Source organism: Pseudonaja textilis, chromosome 2 (genome assembly GCF_049901715.1).
Source record: "Pseudonaja textilis isolate UNSWEBS1 chromosome 2, rPseTex1.2, whole genome shotgun sequence".
In the NCBI taxonomy this organism is placed as follows: Eukaryota; Metazoa; Chordata; class Lepidosauria; order Squamata; family Elapidae; genus Pseudonaja; species Pseudonaja textilis.
The window spans coordinates 37,423,762-37,446,230 of NC_141991.1; the positions used below are offsets into that span (position 1 = coordinate 37,423,762).

A 22,469-nucleotide genomic window follows, 5' to 3' on the forward strand; every position below is an offset into this window, starting at 1 on the left:
AGTTTTGCCAAGATAATGAATACATAATATCCTGGAAATATCACTTGGTCAGTTCACAGTGGGATAGGGATATAAGGCTGCAATCCTTATGTTTTTGGCAGACAGTTTCATGGAATTCAGTAGAATTTGCTTCTGTTGGAAGAAATGTCCATCTGAGTTCAGTTCCAAGTGAGAAGAAAGACACTGGAAAAATGGGGACTGCTTGGAAAGATGGTTTAATGGTGAACAGCAGGACCACATGGGTCCTGGGCAAAAAAAGGACATGGGTAGAGAGGGGAAAGAGATTTATGACTTCTGTGGGGCTTTGAACTTGCTTCCTGTTCCTGGTTGGTTGTCAGACTCCCATGGAGCCATGCAGGGGTAGTTTGGTTGAATCTTGCTATGTGATGTAATCTTCCCAGGTGCCATGTGGTGAGATGGGTATAAGGCTAATCCTATCATGTCCTGAGGGCCATGTCTTAATCCCATCACCCAGGAGCTGAAGATCTTTTGTGTTGTAGATTTTGTCTTTCAGGGGGCCTCTTTCCAAAAAGGTGGGGGCTGCTTTCCAAGAGCATGTTTCTCCTTTTCTCATTCAGGACAGTATAATATTCTGCCTTTTTAATATTTCCTAGAATATTTCATTTTTCTAGGAGAGGGGTGGGTGCTAGCTTCCTACACTTCTAAAAAGTATTTAGCAATCTGACCTGTAGTTTTTCTGATTTTTATATATTACTATTTCAACAGTAAACAAACCAGCAGTTTAGAAGTACAGTGCAGACGAGCACTTGGTACAGTAGCCATGAAGACCTTAGAAAAGATATTCGGATGCCAGGATGTGCCTATAGAAGATCAGACAATGACATTCCCTGTGACATTTTATAGAAATGGATGATGGATTTTGAAGAAGCAAGACAAGGAAGACTATTTATTCTTTTCAATGTTGGCATTGGAGAATATTGATCTTGAGAATATCATAGGTAGCCAAGAAAACAAACCAATGGATTATGAAACAAATCAGCCTAGTATTCTCACTTGAAGCACAAATGATCAGGTTTAATTTATCAAACTTTGGACATGTTATGTGAAAACTTCGCTCTCTGGTAACGTCTACAAACTGGGAAAGGTAAAAAGGAAAAGAAGAGAACAACTAACAATGAGATATATGGACTTAATTACACTAGTAATGGGCATACCATTAAAGGACTTGAAGGTTGGGGCCTATCTTCTTGGAGAAAAATATATTTGGTCACTAAGAGTTGATGCTGATATGAGGACACACAATCAGTCATCAGTATATTACAATTACATCCCTCAATTAGGAATCTAATATATCAAAGCACTTGAGAACTGATTATACATTCTAATATAAAGTTGATGTTTTAAGCTTTTTTTTAAATTTATGTAACTCCTATTGAGATACAGAGGCTGATCCACCATTTGATCTTTAGGGATGAACAGCCAAAATCAACTTTACTTATATCATCTAAAGACAGCATGCAAGCAAATACAATAATCACTTAATTACTTAATGCAGCAATACAAAGTTATTGAATTCAGTATGTCTGGAGAGTCTTGCTTGGAGCTAGCAGTTCATCCTCTTTCACACACAATCGACTAAGCAGTGTCTTAAAGGCACAGCATGTTTTAAAAGCACAGTGCATAGTTAAACAAGCCAACTTTCTGATCACCCCAGCCAAATGCACAAATCTTATCTAGCTGTCCTTATCCCACTTTCTTCCAGGCTTTCTCTTTTTTGACCTATCTATCTACCTCTCCTCCTCTCACCATTCCAAGCCTTTATCATGATGTTTCTCAACTTTGTAAACTTTAAGAGCTGCGGATTTCAGCTCTCAGAATTTTCCAGTCAGCATGCCCTTTCCCTCTCCCTTCAATTCTCCCCCTATTTATGTTAGCAACTCTGACATATTGTCCTTCTGTCTCCTTTCATTTATAGTCATTTGCATCCAGATTCATTCATAACACCTGTTAACCATCTTCACTTGCATTAGCCCTCACTCCTATGTCCATGTCACACAAATATGTGTGTGTGTGTGTGTGTGTGTGTGTGTGTGTGTGTGTACGTACACAGACACACACCAGCTTCCATAAATAACTGTCAACATAGCCAAGATATGGACTCTATCACACCCCCAGAGCTCCAGGGCAGAAAATCAAGTTTTTAGGTCTTGCAAAAGGCAAGCAGTGTTGCCACTAATCTAATTTCAGGGAAAATGATGTAGCAATAACAATATTGCTTTAGCTCTTAAAGATTTCTAAGATAGGTATTTTTAAGACATATCAGCAGATGAGAGATTTAATGGTTCCATTGCTTAATTTCAAGAGCACATTCTCCAGGCTGTCAATTCAACTTCTTTCACCAGCATTAAATTCACTTTAAAAATCTGTCTAGGTGATTTATTATATCTGGATTTAACACATCAACCTGGTACCCTTTCAGGTAAAGACATTTTATCTGCAGTGACACCAGCTTCTTAACTCCTTGATGGTTGGAAGGGGAAACTACTAAGTGTAATTTGATACAAATTTCTAAAAGATAGAAATCCAAGGAGGTGCAAAAGCTTTTGCAAAACACTTCCTTATTTATCAATTAATTACCTAATAATTAATCAGAGACATCAGCTAGTTCATAATAGAAGTAGAACAAAACTGCAAGATGATAATGTGAAAAAGAGTTATATCCCATCATACTACCATTTATTTATATTTAACTCAGATGTCAGGGCAGGAATGCTTTACGAGTTGACATCAGATTTTATGCACATTTAAAATAATTTCAGAATATTAAATAAAGGCTGTTGAGCCTAGTCAGAACCAGATTTAACCAGTGGTGGGATTAAAAAAAAATTGCTACTGGTTCTGTGGGCATGGCTTGGTGGACGTGCCAGGGGAAGGATACAGTAAAATCTCCAGTCAGAGGTGATATTTGCCGGTTTTCCGAACTACTCAAAATTTCTGCTACCGGTTCTCCAGAACTGGTCAGAACCTGCTGAATACCTCTGGTGTTAACTATCTTAGCTTGCATTAGACCTCACCACACACACACACACACACACACACACAGCATAACAATTTCAATTTAATAACTTCTGAAGCCTTTCAAATCATCATTTCATTTGGTTAAACACTAAAAAAAAGTCTCATTGAATCTGACCATAGCATTCAAGAATTTAATCTCCCAGGAGCTATCTAGGCTGTGTAGTGATCACAAGGTAGTTGTTGTTGTTGTTGCTGCTGCTGCTGCTGTTTTGGAATCCATTCAGATTATTCAGAAAGCAACTTTACTCAGCTTGTACTGCTTTAGAAGCCTAAGACTCAATGTGGATATAATCAGAGGCTTTCTTTGAAAAATTTGAAGATTTAAGCTTCTTTATTGACTACTGCTGGGAAAGTAATAAAGGCTGTCATCTATGTACATGCTGAATGAAATACACAGAAGAACAAACTCTGCTAAATTTTAGACAAACGGAAGAAAGGGGCTATACCAATTGCCTTTAAATTGCGGCTTCTTTACAAAAAAAAATGCAAGCAAACTTATTTCCTGGCAAAATTAGATGAAATTTGCAGGTATACCTGTCTTCTCCAGTCCTCCGTTGCATTTAGTCAGGAATCTAAAAATAAAAATCAGTAGCAGTATACTGATATTTTGTATAAGATGCTTTTAAGTTTGTGTTTCAGGAATGGAAATTATCTATTTCTCCACTTTAATGTTCTGTTAGGGGTCTTCTCTTTTTTGTATGAATCACAAATGCTCCCAAGTTGAGTAATCCATATAATTTCAAAGGACAGGATTCAGAATTTGGGAGTTACAGTGAATGGAATAAGAATGAGCTGTGTTCAGTGACTATTAAGATTCATATACCAAACATATTTGGTGCCTAATTGAACTTTTCCTTTCCTTTCCTTTCCTTTCCTTTCCTTTCCTTTCCTTTCCTTTCCTTTCCTTTCCTTTCCTTTCCTTTCCTTTTCCTCCCCTAGTAGTTTATTCATGAGGGCAGGTTTCATTGCAGACTTAAGCAAAGAAATTGTAGCTATTATATGAGCTAGGCTAGTCAGAGGGGGACACATGTAACTAGAATCTGTAATAAAGGTTATAAAAATGTGATTTATTTACTGTATATGTTTACTGTCCAATCTAACCACTCTAGGTCACATACAACAAAATGAAATAACCAGAAACAATACAAAAATAGAACATCCCATTAAAAATGCAAGATAAATGTACACACAGAACCTCAGACCTAAATGCATGTACTCAAAACACAATTTAATATAAATAACACCAAAATGGTGTTACACATTATACATAGCTATTCAGTCTTGCCAAAGAAAACAATATTTTATTTTATGTGTGAATTATAGAAAGATCTCAACTATTCAAAATTACAATGGCACTGAAAAAAGAGACTTATGACTTATAACTGGTACTTATGACCATCACAATATCTCCATGGTCATGCAATCAAAATTCAGGCACTTGGCAACCAGTACATATTTATAAGGGTTGAAAGCATCCTTGCGTTCACTATTTTTGTTTGCATTCACTATTTTCACTATTTTCAACCTTCCCAGCTGGCTTCTGACAAGCAAAATCTATGGATGACACCAGATTCACTTGATGACCATATGATTCACTTAACAACTGCAGTGATTTACTTAACAAACGTGGCAAAAAAGGGTTTCAAAATTTGGCATGATTCATTTAATAACTCCCTTGTTTAGCAACAGAAATTCTGGTCCCAATTTTGGTCATTATAGTTGAGGACACCCTGTATTCCAATTTACAATGCATCCAATTTAGATAGCAATCCACCTATTGGAAGAAACTGTGGGCAGCAAATAAAGCAAAAACAAGGCAAAATGTAAAGATTCCATTAGAACCAAAGCAAAGCATGTCAGACCTCTCATCACATCCCAGCCCCAATGCCTGGAGTTAGAGCCAAGCCTCCACAACCTTCCAAAAGACAAATACCATTGAAGCCATCCAAATATCTGAGGGAGGCTGATCCATAGAGCAGATACAGTACAATGACAAAAAAGTCAAAATTCTTGGGGTCCATCAGATAACACTCTTACCAATGGTACCTGAAGCATGTCCCAATTGCCATGCATGGGAGAGACAGTGCTGCAAGTACTATGTGCCATTTAGGGCTCCAGTGTGGACAACCAGTGCCTTGAATTGCACACAGTTCACTCCAAGCCAATCCATGGCATGTGACAGAAGTGTTATTTGGATATAAGTGATGCACCCAAAATTCCACATGCTGCTATACTCTACAAGCAGTTATAGTTTCTGAATGGTCTTCAAGGGCAGCCCCAAGTAGAATGACCATAAGCAAGGTATCCTGGTATAGGAATGGGCATAACTGATGCACAAGGTATACATGTTCTCTGGGCCATATAAGCAAGAACTCAGGAACACATCCAGATTGAATATCCACTCAGTGGATGACCTCAACTAGCAGTTTCGTGTAGATGTTAAATAGAATACCATGTAAACTTGGCTATTTTAAGTTGCGGGGATGTCATGCAGGCTGGGAAATTCTGGGAGATGAAATCCACTTGTCCAAAACTTGTCAAGTGTGAAAAACACTAAAGTAAACTATCTCTGCATTCATAGGCTTTTACCAAGTATATCACTAATTCTGTAAACCATTTCATAAGTTAAGCAATCCTGATATTAGAGAAAACTGTTTTTAATGTGATATGGTCAAAAATGCATTTTCTTAATTATATCTGAAATTCTGGAAACAACACAGTCACAAAACAGTTGTGATATCTAAGTTCTATTGTTGAATCTTTAAAAAAAAATCTTGATAACAAATATTCTAGTAAAATATTTTATCTTCCAGCACTGCTTTCAGAAGATTATAATAAACTTTACTGGAGGATTTGTGAGCAATGAATTCAAGGCTAGAGGTTGTCTTCAATCAACATACAGTATATATTTTATTTCTTTAAAGCAATATTAAGAAATGTGCATGAATGTAATGGACATGCATGCTCAAGTGATCTATGGAATGTATTTGTATATTTGAAATGTTAATGTGCTGCCCTTTGCATCCAGTGCATGGCTAGGAAAGCAACAGATTAAAAAAAGAAAGAATGAAATAACCAAATAAACACAGATGGAAAAGATGAATTTATATTAAACTATACAGAGAACTTGCATATTGTACACTTTTATTTGGTATTGTTAAAAATGTATCTTCTTCTGATTTTTGATGAAATTTAATCATAAGGCATAAGTAGCAGAATGAGAGGAGGAAGGATTGGAGTTTTGTGAAAAAGTTAGTAAGATCTGGGATAACTGATTGGGAAAATTAAAATGGAGAAAATGAACAGAAACATGGTTTGGACTGCACATGAAAAAGAAACAAACTGAACTTTATGTTATTAATCTGAAACTCTCTACAGTAGTTACTTTAACTGAGCTTCTGAGTTTTACCCTGGGAATTAGTTCTGCCTGAAAATTGGTGAAATCCATGTAGTCAAAACAGTTGAGAAAAATATACCCAAATCCTTCCGGGCAGAAAGTGTGCATGTTCACATATAAAAAGCACACAACCCTGGTTTTAAATAGCCCTGGAAGTTACCAGCAAATGCCCTTCTCATAGTAAAGACAGTTTTGATATTTAATTAATAGTCAAGCAAAATTATTCTGCAGACTGTGGGGATATTTTAGTGTAGTAACTTCAGTTAGGGTTGCCTAATGAAGGTTTTACTATATTACTAGGGGTGAAAGTGGTTAAGGTCCTTTCGAAATGTATCATACATCATAAAAACAATGTGTGCTTGATGTGGCAAGTGATAACGTGTTTTTTTAAAATGCATTTTAGAAAGAACTAGACTCCTACTGAAATCAAAGTAATGAATTCAGAAGAAACTTTTTTAGTTAAACAGCCAGCTACACCATAATGTCTTTCAAGGGTTATTGAAACGATATTAGATTTTCATTTCTAGAAGAGGAGTCAATACAATTTTGTAAAATATCCTGTTACCAGAGATGGCTAAAGTAATACATTATTGTTTGCATTATTTGAATTTTAAAATAATTCTGAGAAAAACCAAAGGAAAGCATATAATTGGACAAAAATGTTGACCAACTGGTGCAAGAAGTGGAGAGATTCATTTGCTCCAGTAGGCACCACTGAAAGTCAGATATTGTGCACTGAGAGGAATCTACCCCAATAATTACAATTATTCTAGGTTTGGTTGGATATGTATCAGTTTCTGAGTAGAGAAAAAGGAGCACCATTAGGTACACCTAAACCAATTTGAGGAGCTTGTTTTTTAAAAAAATCCTATTACAAGAGATAGAAATTCCCCATAACTCTACTACATATGGAAAATAAGGAAGGAACTTGATTTTTTTTTTAGAAAAGTTAGGATTGGAAGAATTTATTGACTCCACTTTATATGCAAAAATGTTATTATTCCTGCCAAAGCTTTCTCAGTTTTTATTTTTGGGGGCCTAATTCTGAGAGTGCCAATTATCTGTAAGATAAAAAACTTAATCTATATTATGTTTCCTAATTCACAGTTAAACAATTTAAATAGCAATAGTTATCCAAAGCTGTTAACTGCCTGTGCAATCCCATTTGACAATGGGATATAAGGAATATATCATTTGTATAAACTAACATGGACAAGTTTTTATTTTCTGCCTTTACTGGAAGAAATTGTTCCACTCAGGGCTGGAACAATTATAATTGATAGATTAAAAATTAATCTTTGTTTCACTTCCTTGAAAGTCTTGATATTATCTGTCAAGTGCTGCACTAGCACCAATCTGAATTTGAGTATTTATACATAAAGCCATGATAAAAATTAATAACTTTCCATCCAAATTCAACTCATCTAATTTAATGTATATTTTGTTTCTATCAACAGACTCAAAAGCTGTATGAAAATCCACAAAGGCAACATACAATTTCCCATGAGTTTGTTTTACATACAGTACTTACTTATCTGATGATCCTATACAAAACCATGATCAGTTCTTGAATATCCACTCTAAACCCTGTTTGTTCGCCTGCAAGGCATTGCTGTTGATAACTGATCCCTCTAATTTATTTTTTAAATAAATTATTTTATTTAACTTTGAGGGAGATGGGCAGAAATGGGATAAATAAACAAATATGATGTAGTTTTATGGGTGATAACTACAGTCACCATTTTTGTAATGTTGGGATCACTGTGATTGGATTCTAACCCTGGGGAAGTTGACCACAGTAATTTATGTTATTAAACAGTTTAGCCAAAATAGACTTCCATCAGACAATAATGGTTTTTAATAAATCATCAGAGATATAGTCTTCTCTAGGAGCTTTGTCTAATGGCAATGCCAGGATCAGATATCCAATTTCTTTTAATGAGACTGGGTGCCCAAAGTTTAATTGGAATACTAATTGGACTGTCTTTGACACTCTAGCTTCTAATCTTCTTATTTTCACCCAAATTGGCATTTACCAATTTCCAGGATAATATTGTCTTTAGAATCTCTGAGTCAGAAGAGAGTGCCAAAGAGTCATTTGAGACAATGTCTTATTGAGCTTGAGCTGATGTTTATATTCTCTTTTCTTCCTAAGCATTTCCATGATTAACCATGGGGCATAACTATCTTTCTTGCCGAATACCTCTCCTTGCCAAATACCTAACCATACAATATGCTGTTTTATGCTCCATATCAAAGCAGTGGCTGTTGTTGGTGAATAAACTTAATTTAGAGGTGCCCTAATTATGGTTTAAAATAGTCAGCTATTTGTTGATAATGGCTAAGGATAACTGGAGAGGTTGGATCAGCATTAATCAATTTAAGTTGAATATCAACCAAATGGTACAAGTGAAGTATTGTGATTTCCTCAGCTAAATTAAACAGACCATTTAATAATTCTTCTTCTTCTTCTTCTTCTTCTTCTTCTTCTTCTTCTTCTTCTTCTTCTTCTCCTCCTCCTCCTCCTCCTCCTCCTCCTCCTCCTCCTCCTCCTCCTCCTCCTCCTCCTCCTCCTCCTCCTCCTCCTCCTCCTCCTTCTCCTTCTTCCGCCTCTTCTTCTTGCTTGAAAGTTTGGGGCAAGCATGTGATCATTAAGTATTGTCAACATTCCATTCTTTTCAAAGCAAGTACATTGGAATATATTAGGTTGGTGATCAATGCAACTTTGTCATTGGTGGGATTCAAAAATTTTTACTACCAGTTCTGTGGGCATGGCTTGGTGGGCATGGCAGGGGAAGGATACTGTAAAATCTCCAGTTAGGGGTGGTATTTGCTGGTTTACTGAACTACTCAAAATTTCCACTACCGGTTTTCCACAACTGATCAGAACCTGCTGAATACAATCTCTGAGCTTTGTGGAAAATCATTCATGTTTTCAAATGTTCTTATTTTGGCAGAGGGAATACATGCATGTCAATGATTGTTGTTTCATTTATCAATGTGTATATAAAATTACCAGAAGGATCTCTGGGCCATTCAGATTTTGAGAATTCCATTTGTAAAATAATCTTAGAAGTTTAACCATTTCTAGGTTTACTTTAGAGTCCTTCAAAATATAAGGAAAAGTAAGGGAAGGTTCATCAATATCAGATTTCAACTGTTTTGCTATTTTGTGCTTATTGCCTCCTATTTTTGCATGAAAACCACCCACTATGATAAAAATATCTAGTAAGAATTTGTCCTCTAGAGCGTTAATTGTATTTTCAAGTGTAGCCCAGTGGTCCCGGCTTTGAGAATTATTACCTCTGAGAGACATTTCCTATTATTAGGTCAATCTTATTTGTTATCTTAAATATCACTGAATGAAAGAGGATTAAATCACTGTAGATTTATTTACTCCATATTCTGCTTCCTATATGACAGGATAGCAGAAGAAGAATTTAACTTTCTTGCTGGAATGTCCCATGATCTGAAATGAGATAAATAAATGCTATCAGATTGATTTTTCTGGAATCCAAGTTTCTTGCAAACATACGTCATATAATTTTAGTAACTTTATGGAATCCTTGTTGGTAATTGAAATATTCCATCCCACTTATTCCACAGTAGGATGGATAGGCTATTTGCAGAACTCTAACTTAGTTGTCATTTATTATGTTGCTGCTTACGAAACCAGAAAGACATGCTTTATAATATGTGAATTATTAGTATCAGTTTGATTTAATCCATGGGCAGATTTGTTTTTATTTATTCTTTGACTACCAGTAATTCTATGTCTTGGGATAGGATTAGCCACAATCTTCCAATCTTCAATCAGAGTGTTAAAGCCCACACATTTGGTATAATTTACAGGCATGCTGATATAGTACTTTAACTAGGTTTATTTTCAAGGGTTCAAATAATTTACACAACTTCCTATTTCTTTTACTCTGTCTTCCCTCTCAGCAATCCAAGACAAAGTTTCATTAATAATTTCCTTTAGAGATTATCTTCAAAAGGGTACATATGATAAAATTTAAGACTTGAAACCTCACATAAATCTGGCTGTCTCATCTCATCTTCATCTCTGAAACTAGTCTAAAAGACAACTATTGAATCGGATTTATGTATATATCACACTTCAACAGTCCATTTCTGAGGGAGGTGGGTGGTTTACAGTTAATTTGTGGACCTGAGGAAATAGAAAGTGAATGATACATAAGCAGAACCCTTATCTTCTAACCTTCATGACAACATTTTACTCTTGAAAGTAGCAACATCCTTGAGGACAGTCCTGGAAATGGGAAATGGATCCTTAAAAAGCATTGCTGCACAGCCATTCCCCAACCACTAGTTTTCTATATTTCAAAGTGTAAGGAGGAGGAAGGAGTATTAAGTATGTTCACCACCTTGAGTTATAAAATAATAAAGGCAGGATAAAAAATAACAAATCAGAATCTGCAGAAATTTTCACAAAGAAAAGCATCTCTGATTTTTTTTTTTGCCTCATCATCAATTCCAAAATATTCTTGGTTAATTCTAAAATGTATCTTGTTTAATATTATGGTTTCTTGTATATGTAATGCATACTTTTGGCTGAATGTTGCTAACTCAGTCCTTTAGTTCTCCCATTTGACCAGGGGTGTCAAACTTGTGGCCTGTGGACCGGATGCATGATGTGCTGGCCACGCCCACCCCTGGTTTAGCAATGGGGAAAAAGTCATGATACGTCACGTGACAATGTGACGTTGTGAGTTTGACACCCATGCACTAGACATTTATATACCATACAAAATAATTCTTGGGCATTTTATAATTTTCCACATAGTTTTGAATAATCAAAGTACTTGCTATGCACATCAATTTATTACTGTTGGAATTATACTTTTACACCACCAAATTACTACTACTACTACTAAACTGAAATACCTGTTGGAAGGTCACTTTCCAAAAGATCTTACTTTGGGATTGTTAGGGATTCTTCACACAACCTGCATTTTTCAGGACTTATTCTGTCAGCTGGAATGACTTTTCGAAATATTGGGTTGGTACTGCTTTTTTGTGCATACATAAATTCAAAATATTGCATTTGAATTTATTATGCATCATTTTCTTTCCACTTCTGTTTTATCCAATTTGAAATAATATCCGTAAGCTGATCCTCTGCCTTTCTCTCCAGACACCCAACTTATCAGACTTAATCAAGTAGAGTGCCTTTTTTTTTTTTTGCTTTTTCTCTTCCATATAAACTGTCTCTTCTCCACAGAATTTCTGTCTCAGGTTTAGAGCAACTCTTCCAATCTTAGCTGGTGTTCTTTTCCTTAATTGCTGCCAGCTGGAATATAGCTTGCATCAAGTAAGTAGACTAACATTTTGCAATATTTTCCTTGACATCCTGGTGGAGGATAGTTTTCTTCATAACAGTTTCATTGATCACTGTCTGAGATTGTTATTAAGGCGGTGGTAATTTCCAACAGAATGAAAACGCTCATTCTATTTTCATAACATCCCTTGAGGAAAAATGGAAGTATAGCTCTATCTACAGTTCATATTGGCCTTTTCGGCTTTGCAGAGTTATGGTTTCCTCAGAGAAATCCTGATGAACTGTAGTTATGATAAATGTTTAGATTTGTGTCAGAAGATCTTACCCACCGTCATAATGCTATCATTTGCTGAGTTTCTTGGTGGTGTGAAATTTGTATGAATTTGGTCTTTCAAAATTCAGGTCCTATTAGAAATCTATAAGCACTTCAGTGGCTTTCATTTTATTTTCCAAGATATGCTTCATGGTTCTTTTTTTTTTCTTTTCGAAAGTATCTTGTTTTAAAGATAAGACTAATAAATGTTTCAGATCATCATTTCTTCTTTCTAGTTTTCTTCAATGTGAAGTCAATAATAGCCTTCATTCTAACTTATGGAACTCCTTCTGTCTTTGTTTGGTAGCAGTTTTAAGCATAGTTCTTGAGAAGCGTCTCGCCCCAAAGCTTACAGAAAGAAGAGTACCTTTCAATTCTGCTTCTCGACAATCTTACATTTATATTATAAAAATATAGTAAATATATCTAGCAGCACTTACATGAACTGAACAACTGCCACCCTTGAAAAGTAAATCTGATCCATATTGCAAGAAATATATTATTCTATGATCCTTGCCTCAGATAATAGAAAGTCTATTACCCAAGTGTTTCTCCTTCAGAAGTGCTTTTTGTGAGTTCTGCAAAGATTCACGCTGCCACTGAGGGATGATAAATATTGCTCATCCATTTTACTTTTTGAACTCTCTACACTGATTTTTTTCCCATGCTTGCCAGAAGGAACTGAACTGTTGTCAGGATGCAAGATCCCTTTGTTGTTTGGGGAAAAGGCATTGATTTATTCTTAACACTAGGAGCTCTTCTAATAAGGAGGTGCTGATATGTGAAATGAAACCATGGAGTGCCAGCACGTGGAGTGTAAACCTGTGAACCACATTAAGTACAAACCCAGTTTGCACTAATTCTAATTGTCATTCAGCTTATATCAACATGAAGTTTATTAAACCATAAAGTGAGGCATCTAACACCAAAAGTAGCACTGGAGACAATTAAGTGTAGCAAGTGTTTTTCTTAATTCTCTCAAACCCAAGAGATTCACAAGACACAGATGAGCATCTTGCTTGCATTTAAGGCACCGTGTACATGGCTGCTGCATAAACACATTTTGTAGAGATGTCAGAAATAAAGGCAATTTCCCCTGAAGTTTGAAATCCCAATGTCCTTCCTTCCTTGTGTGTGTGTCAGTTTATCTCACCACCATCTTCTTTTCTTGCCCACAAGTTATTTTTCTGATGCAGATGTTTTTCTATACTTACTGTTTATTTTTCTCTTAATTTTTGAGACTGACATGACTTATTTCATGAGTGTGGCAAAAGACAACAATATATTGGCAAAAGGATATGAAGAGATTCTGGGTCTTGAGATTCTTAGTTTTACCATTTGTAGAATAACCCATGTATAGAAGTCTATTATTGAAATGTACTTTATGACAGCATAACCCAAGCACTGCACAAGTGCTTAAGGAATAGAGCTTATGTAATATTATGATACCTGATTCTTACTCGCTGCCAAGGCCACCTAAATGACTGACTCAGTGATAAGACTGCTTATTAATATATTTTCAATAAGCTTTTATTTACTCTGTTTTAAAATTGTGTGTATGCACCTGTATGATTGACTAATTGATTATGTGCCATTAATTAAATTTCAACTCTTAGCATTGGGAAGGACGGTCCTCATCTGGTACTTCATGTTTTCCTTGTTCCTGGACAAGGACAGCTGGATCTTCTCATAATTCATTGAAGATATAATAATTTGAGCCTAGAGTGTAAAGTCTAATCAATTATTTTTTTATGCTTGTCTTCACTTTTCATGTGATTCTCAGGCATTTGCTTTCCTACTAAAGTTCAGATTTATGTCTGTGTGTCAAACATGTACAGATAGACTCTCACATACATACACACTCACAACACAAAACATTTTTCTTCAGGAGGGAAAGCAATACAAATATGCTTTATTTATTAAACAAATGTATATAGCTATTCATCCATAGGCAACTGCAGGCAAATTACATCCAATGGTGTTGATAATTTGCTCTATTTCTGTCACCAATTTTTACCCTGAAAATATTTATAGAACCATATTTTATGAACTGCATTACCTAGCTGACATGGCCTAGTGAATGAACTATTTTATTATATGTAATTAAATATTTTATACTTGTTTTAATCAAGAATACAATCCACTATATTTAGTAAGGAGCATTATCTTTCTTTATGGAACTATGCTTTGCACTAAAGCTATGATTTCTCTGATATATGACACATGCAATATTTATTAGCAAAGGCAATTTCTTCGTATTCAATAAAATTATGCATAGTTAAAATAGTATCATGCTTTAAAGGAGCTTCATTCAAAAACCTCAAAAGCACCAATTTCTTTTAAGTCCAGCATGCTTTATATTACATAACAATTAGTTTACCTGCAATTTTCATTCTGTTCTGCTGAATTACAGCCATTTCTGTTTTTTTCATGCTAAAGTATAGGAATATGAAGCACTGTTTTTCTAAATTTTGCTCTAGATCTTGGAAAATCAAATTTGGGGATTTCTGGAATAACCCAGATTCAATCAGACCATTTCTAGAGTTCTGCATGGGTTCCTTAAAGAAAATATGTATGTGATCTCTGTATACCAGATCACCTTCAGGGCCTGGTATATCAAATCTAGGTTGACAACCTTGAGCCAGTGAGAATCGAACTGCTGGCAGTCAAGAGAATTAGCCTGCAACATTGGATTCTAACCACTGGGCTACCAGGGTATTTGGACTTAGCAAACTTTGTAAGACTGAGTTCCTTAGTAAATTAGATTGCTAATAAAGGAGGATATTTGCACCTCAGGGTTGACATAGGGGGTTCTTGGTGTTCTCTGTGCTTGCTTGTTTTCTTGCAAACATTTCATTACTCAAACCAGGTAACATCATCAGTGCTAGTGTGACTAGCATCGATGATGTCACCTAGATTGGGTAATAAAACGTCCGCAAGAAAATATGCAAGCTCAGACAGCATCAAGGACCCCTCAAATTAGACTGCACTGTGTCATGACTGACAGCTTATACTCACCTAGAAACAAGTTCAGTTTTACTATCTGTATACATTATTGAAAAGAGGCATGCATGATAAATCACTGAAAGTTATTTAGCTTATGGGGATAATTCCAAATGATTAAATAAAATACTTAATAAGAGAATTGTATTTCAAGATACATTAATTTGTGTGCCATGTTACATGGCAGAATTTCCTATTAAAAAGTAGCAGACAAATATGAGATAGTTTTGTTTGAAGTACTGCATAGTACATCCCTTTTAATTATTATAGGACTAAGTAGACCATAACCATCAAGTTATTTATTTTCTAGCTAGTAAGTTATAGGATAATTACTAGACATTATTCTTTAACAACATAAATGATATATACCATTGAGATTAGATAAACCTGATAAAGGCTTTCTGAACTTTCTTAAGAGTCCATAGAAAATGACTTTGGAGTTAATATTTCGATGGATAGCGGGCAAAGAATTTATACAAAGGAATCAAGAAAAATGAGAAGCAAAACTTTCAAAGTGCTAAAGATTTAAATTTCATTGTTCATGCTTCTGAATTCATAGTGATAATACATTAATATAATGTTCTTGCTGCGCTTAAATTAGATTTATCCACAAGCTTTAATTGGAGAACAGCCATAAATGAACTGTGGATTCAGAACCTTGTAAGTTTTCTCTCTGGTATTCCAATTAAAATACTCAGTGCGGGGCAACAAAAAATACTCAGATTATGTGAAAGTTCTCTAACACAATCCCTACAAAGGAAGGCAGCTTCCTATTGTTAGAATATTTTATAGAACATAATATTAGAACATTTATTAGAGTCGCCTTGTGGCAAGATGGGCAGCAAACGAAATAATAAACAAGCATTTTTATTTAAACTCTAAAACTATGCTTCATTTTAAGGTGTTGGCATTTTTGAGCTTTCTTAGGCCTTGACATAGTTTATGCAGAGAAATGAGATAAGGTGTCCAGTCCAAGGATAACTTCTTTAGATAAATATATTTTCATAAATGTTAGATGTCTTGGGGAGCAGGAAAGGAAGGAAGGAAGGGACCATATCAGTGGTGGGATTCAAATTTTTTTATTACCAGTTCTGTGGGCGTGGCTTGGTAAGTGTGGTATGGGTTGGTAGGCATGGCTTGGTGACCATGGCAGGGGAAGGTTAGTGCAAAATCCCATTCCCTCCCCACCCCACTAACCTGCTTTCCAGCTCTGTTCTGCTGTGCGGGGCAACAAAAGAAGACCCAGCCAATCAGCTGGGACTCAAGAGGCAGAGAATAGATGGGGGTGGGGCCAGTCAGAGGTGATATTTGCTGGTTCTTCAAACTACTCAAAATTTCCGCTACCGGTTTTCCAGAACTGGTCAGAAACTGCTGAATACCACCTCTGAATCATATATGAAATTATGCTAAGAAAAATGAGTGATTGAGTGGTATTCTATAGAAGTGATGAATTAAAAGAATATAAGGTGTTGTAATGGTCAGATGAGTGGCCCACCCATATAACAGTTTCTTATCATTGTTGTTGATAAACAATAAAGAATTTAATTTCGTGCAATTACTTGCTTCTATGATCTTGGCTTGGAATGGCTTCTATGATCTTGGCTTGAAATTTCCGCTACCGGTTTTCCAGAACTGGTCAGAAACTGCTGAATACCACCTCTGAATCATATATGAAATTATGCTAAGAAAAATGAGTGATTGAGTGGTATTCTATAGAAGTGATGAATTAAAAGAATATAAGGTGTTGTAATGGTCAGATGAGTGGCCCACCCATATAACAGTTTCTTATCATTGTTGATAAACAATAAAGAATTTAATTTCGTGCAATTACTTGCTTCTATGATCTTGGCTTGGAATGAACTTGTTAAGGAATAAAAAAATACCCAACACTGTGTTAATTATTGTAACCTGTTTTTAAATTATTGAATGATCTTTGCCTTAAAAACGTAGAAAAATATCCCAGTAAAAGAGAAGTTTAATGATAATTGCTCAGAGTTACCTGCAAACAACTGCATATATGATCCTAACCACATTAGAATCTGCTCAAGGACTCTTTCCTGAACTGTACTGTCCATATCTCTGTGTGAGAGTTGTCATAGGCAAGGTGATGCTTTTTTCACTCCCTCTTTGGCTTTCATGCTGTTCCTTTCAATATGTCATCAGTCAGCAAGAAAGCACAAACTAATTGGGACATTGCAGCATGTGATGTCCTTGTGCAGTTCTGAAATCTGGGGGATCCACCTGGTTTTCTCCCACACCCTATTTTGGCATTTCAGAAATTAAAATTAATTTGAAATAAAGAGATATATGGGATGACTCATATGTGTATGTCTTTTTTTAAAAAAAGAAAAAAACCTGAGCAGCACCAAACAAATTATGATTTGAACATGCATAACCAAAGACACACAGGGAGATATCAGGGCACAGATAGTTCAGAATGAGGGTCACCACTACCAGAGGTGGTATTCAGCAGGTTCTGACCAGTTCTGGAGAACCGGTAGCGGAAATTTTGAGTAGTTCAGAGAACCAGCAAATATCACTTCTCACTGGAGATTTTATAGTAGCCATCCCCTGCCACACCCACCAAGCCACGCCCACAGAACCAGTAGTAAAAAAAAATGAATTCCACCACTGGAGAGCTCCCACAAAGCTGTGTGGCTAGTAGCTTTATAGAGATGGAAAACAGAAAGTGTCTAGCAGTTGTAATCAGGCCTGTGAAAAAATGATGAAAATTGATAAAAACAAGGAAACTGACAAGTGCAACAACCCCTATTTGTTTCTGGATATCACAGTGGGGACAACCAGGAGGTGATAAATGATGCGATATCAAATATGCTTCCTTTTCTTTCTTGAATAAACCTGTCTTCTCATCTAAGTCAGATAAGAATTGATATCAGTAAGAGGAAGGTTGGTGCAGAAGAAACTCAAGCAATAGGAAAATTCAAAATGGTGTTGGAACATTCTGGGGAAGTGCAGGATGGTATCCAGGCCCCATTACATTATGTCTGGAACAACAGAAACCATTGCCAGTTTGAAAGAATAATTTTCCAAAAAACACTGGACAAGCCCAACCAGAGCAGTATGAAACTAGGGGAATACAATATTATGGATCTCTTTCATCATCATCATCGTTAGGTCCTGTGTAGACCACATTGGGCAGCAAGAGTTTTCCAGAGGTTTTGATCATTGGCAGCATCTTTTCCATCACCTCCAGGGACATTAATTAATGGATCTTTTTGAGACTTTTAAAAGTTATTTAACTGATAAGATGCCTCAATTGTCCAAGCCATTCCAATGTTCCCAGAATGTTGGGCTTTGCACATCCTTGATAGGATGGGACACACATGAGGGCAATGAAATGAGGAGAGGATATAAAGTTGGAGAAAAACAGCTGCAGACAAGATTGCTTAGTGATCAGAGGGAGAGGCACACTGATCCACCTGTCAACATGCTTGAAGCACGCCTAACAGATCACCTGACCTTGCCTCAAAAATAATTAACTGTTTCAGATTTCACTCTACTTTTAATCCAGGAACAAGAGGCAGGTGGAAATCACAAAGTCTGTGAACAATGGATGACATTTATCAAGGCATTAAGCTACCTGTGTAAGGACTCTAACTACCCGCCCCTTCAAATAAATCTGCCTTTATGCTTTTATAAATCAATAAAGGCATATCGATCGCCATTCCTGTACCTCCGCCCTGCCCTGAGCTCTTCTCGGGCCATTGTGGCACAACTATGAGGCTCCGGGCAATAGCAGCCAGCGGTTTGCCATTAACTGCCACTAATCCGAGGGTAGCAATACATCTCTAGGAAAAGGGGAGCATCAACAGGCGGCTCCCCAGCCCCGGTACGGGAGCCTCCCGAATAGAAGGAGCAGGCAGAGCAAGGCTCCTCGTCCCGGCCCTCTCCGGTCATTCAGCGAGCAAGGCGCTTCCTCCCCCCGCCCCCGCCTCCATGTTTTCTGATGACCGAGAGGGCTGGGCGGAGGACCTGTACAACAGGTGTCAGAGGCAGGACCCCAGACCACGGGAGTGGGTATCTGGGGTGGCTTACGAAGGGCTTCCGCGTGGGCCCACCTGCCGGGCTGCGTCCCGTTCCCCCCACCCTCCAGAGTCCGGCGCGTGCTATGGCACGTGGGCAGCCCACCCCCGTTTGATTTCCCTCCCCGCCCCCCCTTTGCAAAATCCACGGCCGTGTTGGCTCGGCGCGCCTTTTGCCTAAAGGCACATGCAAGCCAGACGGCTCTCCTAACCTCGCCCCGAGAACCCCCCACCCCACTCCACCCCTTCCCCTCCCAGCCCCCAAAGAACCTGTGATGCGGCTCTTTTCGCCCGTCGTCTCCTCGGTGTTGCAGGGTGAGGACGGAGCCAGCGAAAGGGAGGGGGGAAGAGAGAGAGAGGGGAAAAAAAGAGGTTGTTGGGGGGAGACGGAAGGGTTGGGGAGGCGGGGCTAAGCACCGAAGCAGCTCGGAGAGTTGGAGGGCAGGCTTCTTCTCTCCCTTTCCCTTCTTTTAATTGACTCTCGTTCTCTCTCTCTCTCTCTCTCCTAGCCTTCTCCGCCCCGCTGGCGTGCGAGCCGTTTGATTGGGGAGGGTGGGGTCGCTCAGTGACCACCACGCAAGCCTTTTTTTTTTTTTCCCTCAAGCATCTTCGGCGTTCCTCGTTTCCCCAGGTTTACATTTCCGTGTAGCGGGAAACCCCCGAGCTTAGAAATAAAAGAATACCTGCGCGTATTTTTCTAAAAACAAAAACAAAAAGAGGGTGGGGGGGAAAAAAGGAAGAAAAGAAAGAAAGAAAAGAGAAAAGCCGAAGAGCCTCAACGCGTCGGTAAAAGCAGCGGCGGCGGCGGCGGCGCTTGCTCGCCCAGTGTCCAGTGCATTTCTGCCTGCATCCCGCTCGGAGGAGTTTCTGGACAGCTGCCTCGGTTTCAGGTAAGAGCTGGCTTGGGTTGCATGTCCGGACAGCAGTATCGCGTTTCGGGGGAGTGGGTGCGGAGCAAAGAAAAAGAGCGCGAAACCAGAAAGTCGCCCCAGTTCTGGGAGTCGCTGTTTGCCCCCTGCAAGGGATATTGATGAAGAAGTCTTGCTTCACCGACGGGACGGGGAGGGGGGGGCGAGGGGGGGAGGGGAGAAGAGAAGAGGCTTCCGAAACGAGCGTGCTTCATTCAGTCCCAGGGATTTTCTGCATCGCGACGGGCGCACCCCGAAGCTCGGCTCTCCCTTCCTTCCTCCCTTCCCCTTTAGCCCAGCGCCGTCGGAATCGTTTCACTCACCCACCCACCCCCTCGGCTTGGATTCTCGTGTCTTAATTTGATTCTAGCGTGTTGCGATGCTTTTCGTCGAGTCGACGAATCGATAAGTTTGCATGTGACACGGGGGACCCGAGCCAACCTTCTGACCTGCTTGCCTCTTTAAAAGACACTTCGAATTAACTGGAGGGAGGGGGGGTACGACGACGTGCCATCCCCAACCTTTGGTTGCTAATTGTTTGCCTTGCTGGTCTTCTTTTTAAGCTCCCCGCCTCCCGGAAAAATATCTCGCGTTTACTTCAGAGGAATTACGGTTGATTTCTAAATAACTGTTTTGGAATAAGCAAGCTTGAGTTCCGACGCTGGACTTGCTCACAGGTCCCCGCTACTTGAACTCGGACTTATTTCTGTGTAAACCTGCGTGGAAACGCCTTGTAAAGGCGAGAAAGGATAGTAGAATTTGTCCCCCGTGCAGTTTGTGCGAAGAGGGGAGCGGAATTCTGGAGAGGCTGAAAGACTGCTGCCAATTACGGCTTTTTATTTTTTATTTTTGCTAAGAAATGGATAGGAAGGACAATCGTAGGTAGAATCGCAGCCCTCTGTGTAAAACGACGGTGGTATATATAAAACTCTGCCCCCGTTGTGTACGATTCTTCCTTGCTTCGAGTTTCCACTTCAAGTTTATCCAGGCAACTCCAGATACAGACTTTGCCAGGTACCAAATAGCAGCCCTAATCACTTTTGCAAAAAAGCCAAGTTGACCACACAAAGTGGTGTGTCTCAGACTCACCTTTGGTTGTGTATCAGATAGGGTGAATAATAATAATAAAAGAGACGCTGATAATAAAAGAGATGGAATGGTTGAAGGAATAACCCAGAGGGTTTTTCTTTGCTGTCCAGAGATATTATTTTTCCCCTTGAAGTATAAAACTTGTTTATATTTTACAGAATCATAAAAAACACACCTATGATCCAGGGTCTGGGACAAAGAGCTGAGTGTTGCAAAGTAAGAGGGTGAGCTTTGTTTTTGGTTGGCATGTGCTGGCTGAAAGTAGACTTGCAATAGGAATAAATGCACACACTGTATGGGTTGTGTGGTGTGGTGTCTGTGCACATCTCGTGTGCATGTTTCCCTACCAGTATATTCAGTGCAAATGCTCCCAACAACTTTTACTGGATGCCAACATGTGTTGTGTTTTCTGAATATCTCTTCCCATTGGTGGTGGTTAGGTTTTTGTGTCAGGAACAACATAATGCAGCACGTTGCTTCTTACTTATCCTAGACTGAAGCAGCTTGCTCACTAAACAACAAATGATGAGGGTGCAGCTTGCATAATGAACAGGGAGAGTTAACATCTTACATACTGATTTTCACTTAAGGTAAATGAATGGAGGACTATAGTTGGCAATTCAGTATTTGCGATGATCATTATGCTACCATGACATTTCAGAGTCATCACAATGATGTTTTTTTTTCTTTGTATTTATTTTTTGGATTTTTTTAAACCATCAGACTTCTGAGAAAGTTGTAGGCTCTACTACAATATTAAAAACATTTTAAAATACTAATTGTGGTGAAGTAATTTGTACTAGGTTAGGGATAATGTGCAATTTATATACATTATAAATTATGTTTCAAATCATAATTCAAAATCACGTTGGGTTCATTGTTTCCTTTTTGAAAAAAAGAAATGAAAACTAGTCTAAAAATATAGATAATCATAAGTTTAACAAGTGTATTCTACTGACAGTTGTATGATTGCAGCAATTTAATAAATGGATATTATAGATACAACTCTGATCTGTAAAAATCTGGACCATCACAAAAATGGCAGCAAATATATACTTTTATTCAATTGTAGCCCAGATTTGGTGACCCTTCTGTGAAACATTGGACTGTTTTAAAACGTGTTACATTTGCAGAAAATCTGTTCTGGCTCACTTGGAATGATTGATAGAATAATCTTTCTCAGGCTTGGAATAATTTCAAATGCTGCCTTCACTGTAACTTTGCTTCCATCATTTTTAGCCTGTATGTTTGATCTTCAAACTTTTGTTGCTCATCATGGATAGAACTTCTTTAACTTTAAAAAAAAAAAAACTTGAAATACTTTTGGCTTTTTACAATTGGTATCAACTTCTATCATGTTCAAAGATTGTTGTAG

The 22,469-nt window shown here is 37.9% G+C and overlaps 1 protein-coding gene and 1 long non-coding RNA gene across 2 annotated transcripts in view; one reads left to right on the forward strand and one right to left on the reverse strand.

Moving 5' to 3' along the window:
• LOC148126826 (uncharacterized) overlaps nucleotides 1–22,469 on the reverse strand; it is a 346,379-nt gene that overhangs the window by 112,041 nt on the left and 211,869 nt on the right. The gene's annotated exons all lie outside the window — the stretch shown is intronic.
• Nucleotides 19,544–22,469, forward strand: part of LOC148126827 (contactin-4-like) — a 345,287-nt gene continuing 342,361 nt past the window's right edge. Inside the window, exon 1 of the mRNA XM_087923702.1 lies at nucleotides 19,544–19,987. The gene's annotated coding sequence lies outside the window, so the exon portion shown is untranslated. The remainder of the gene's footprint in view (nucleotides 19,988–22,469) is intronic.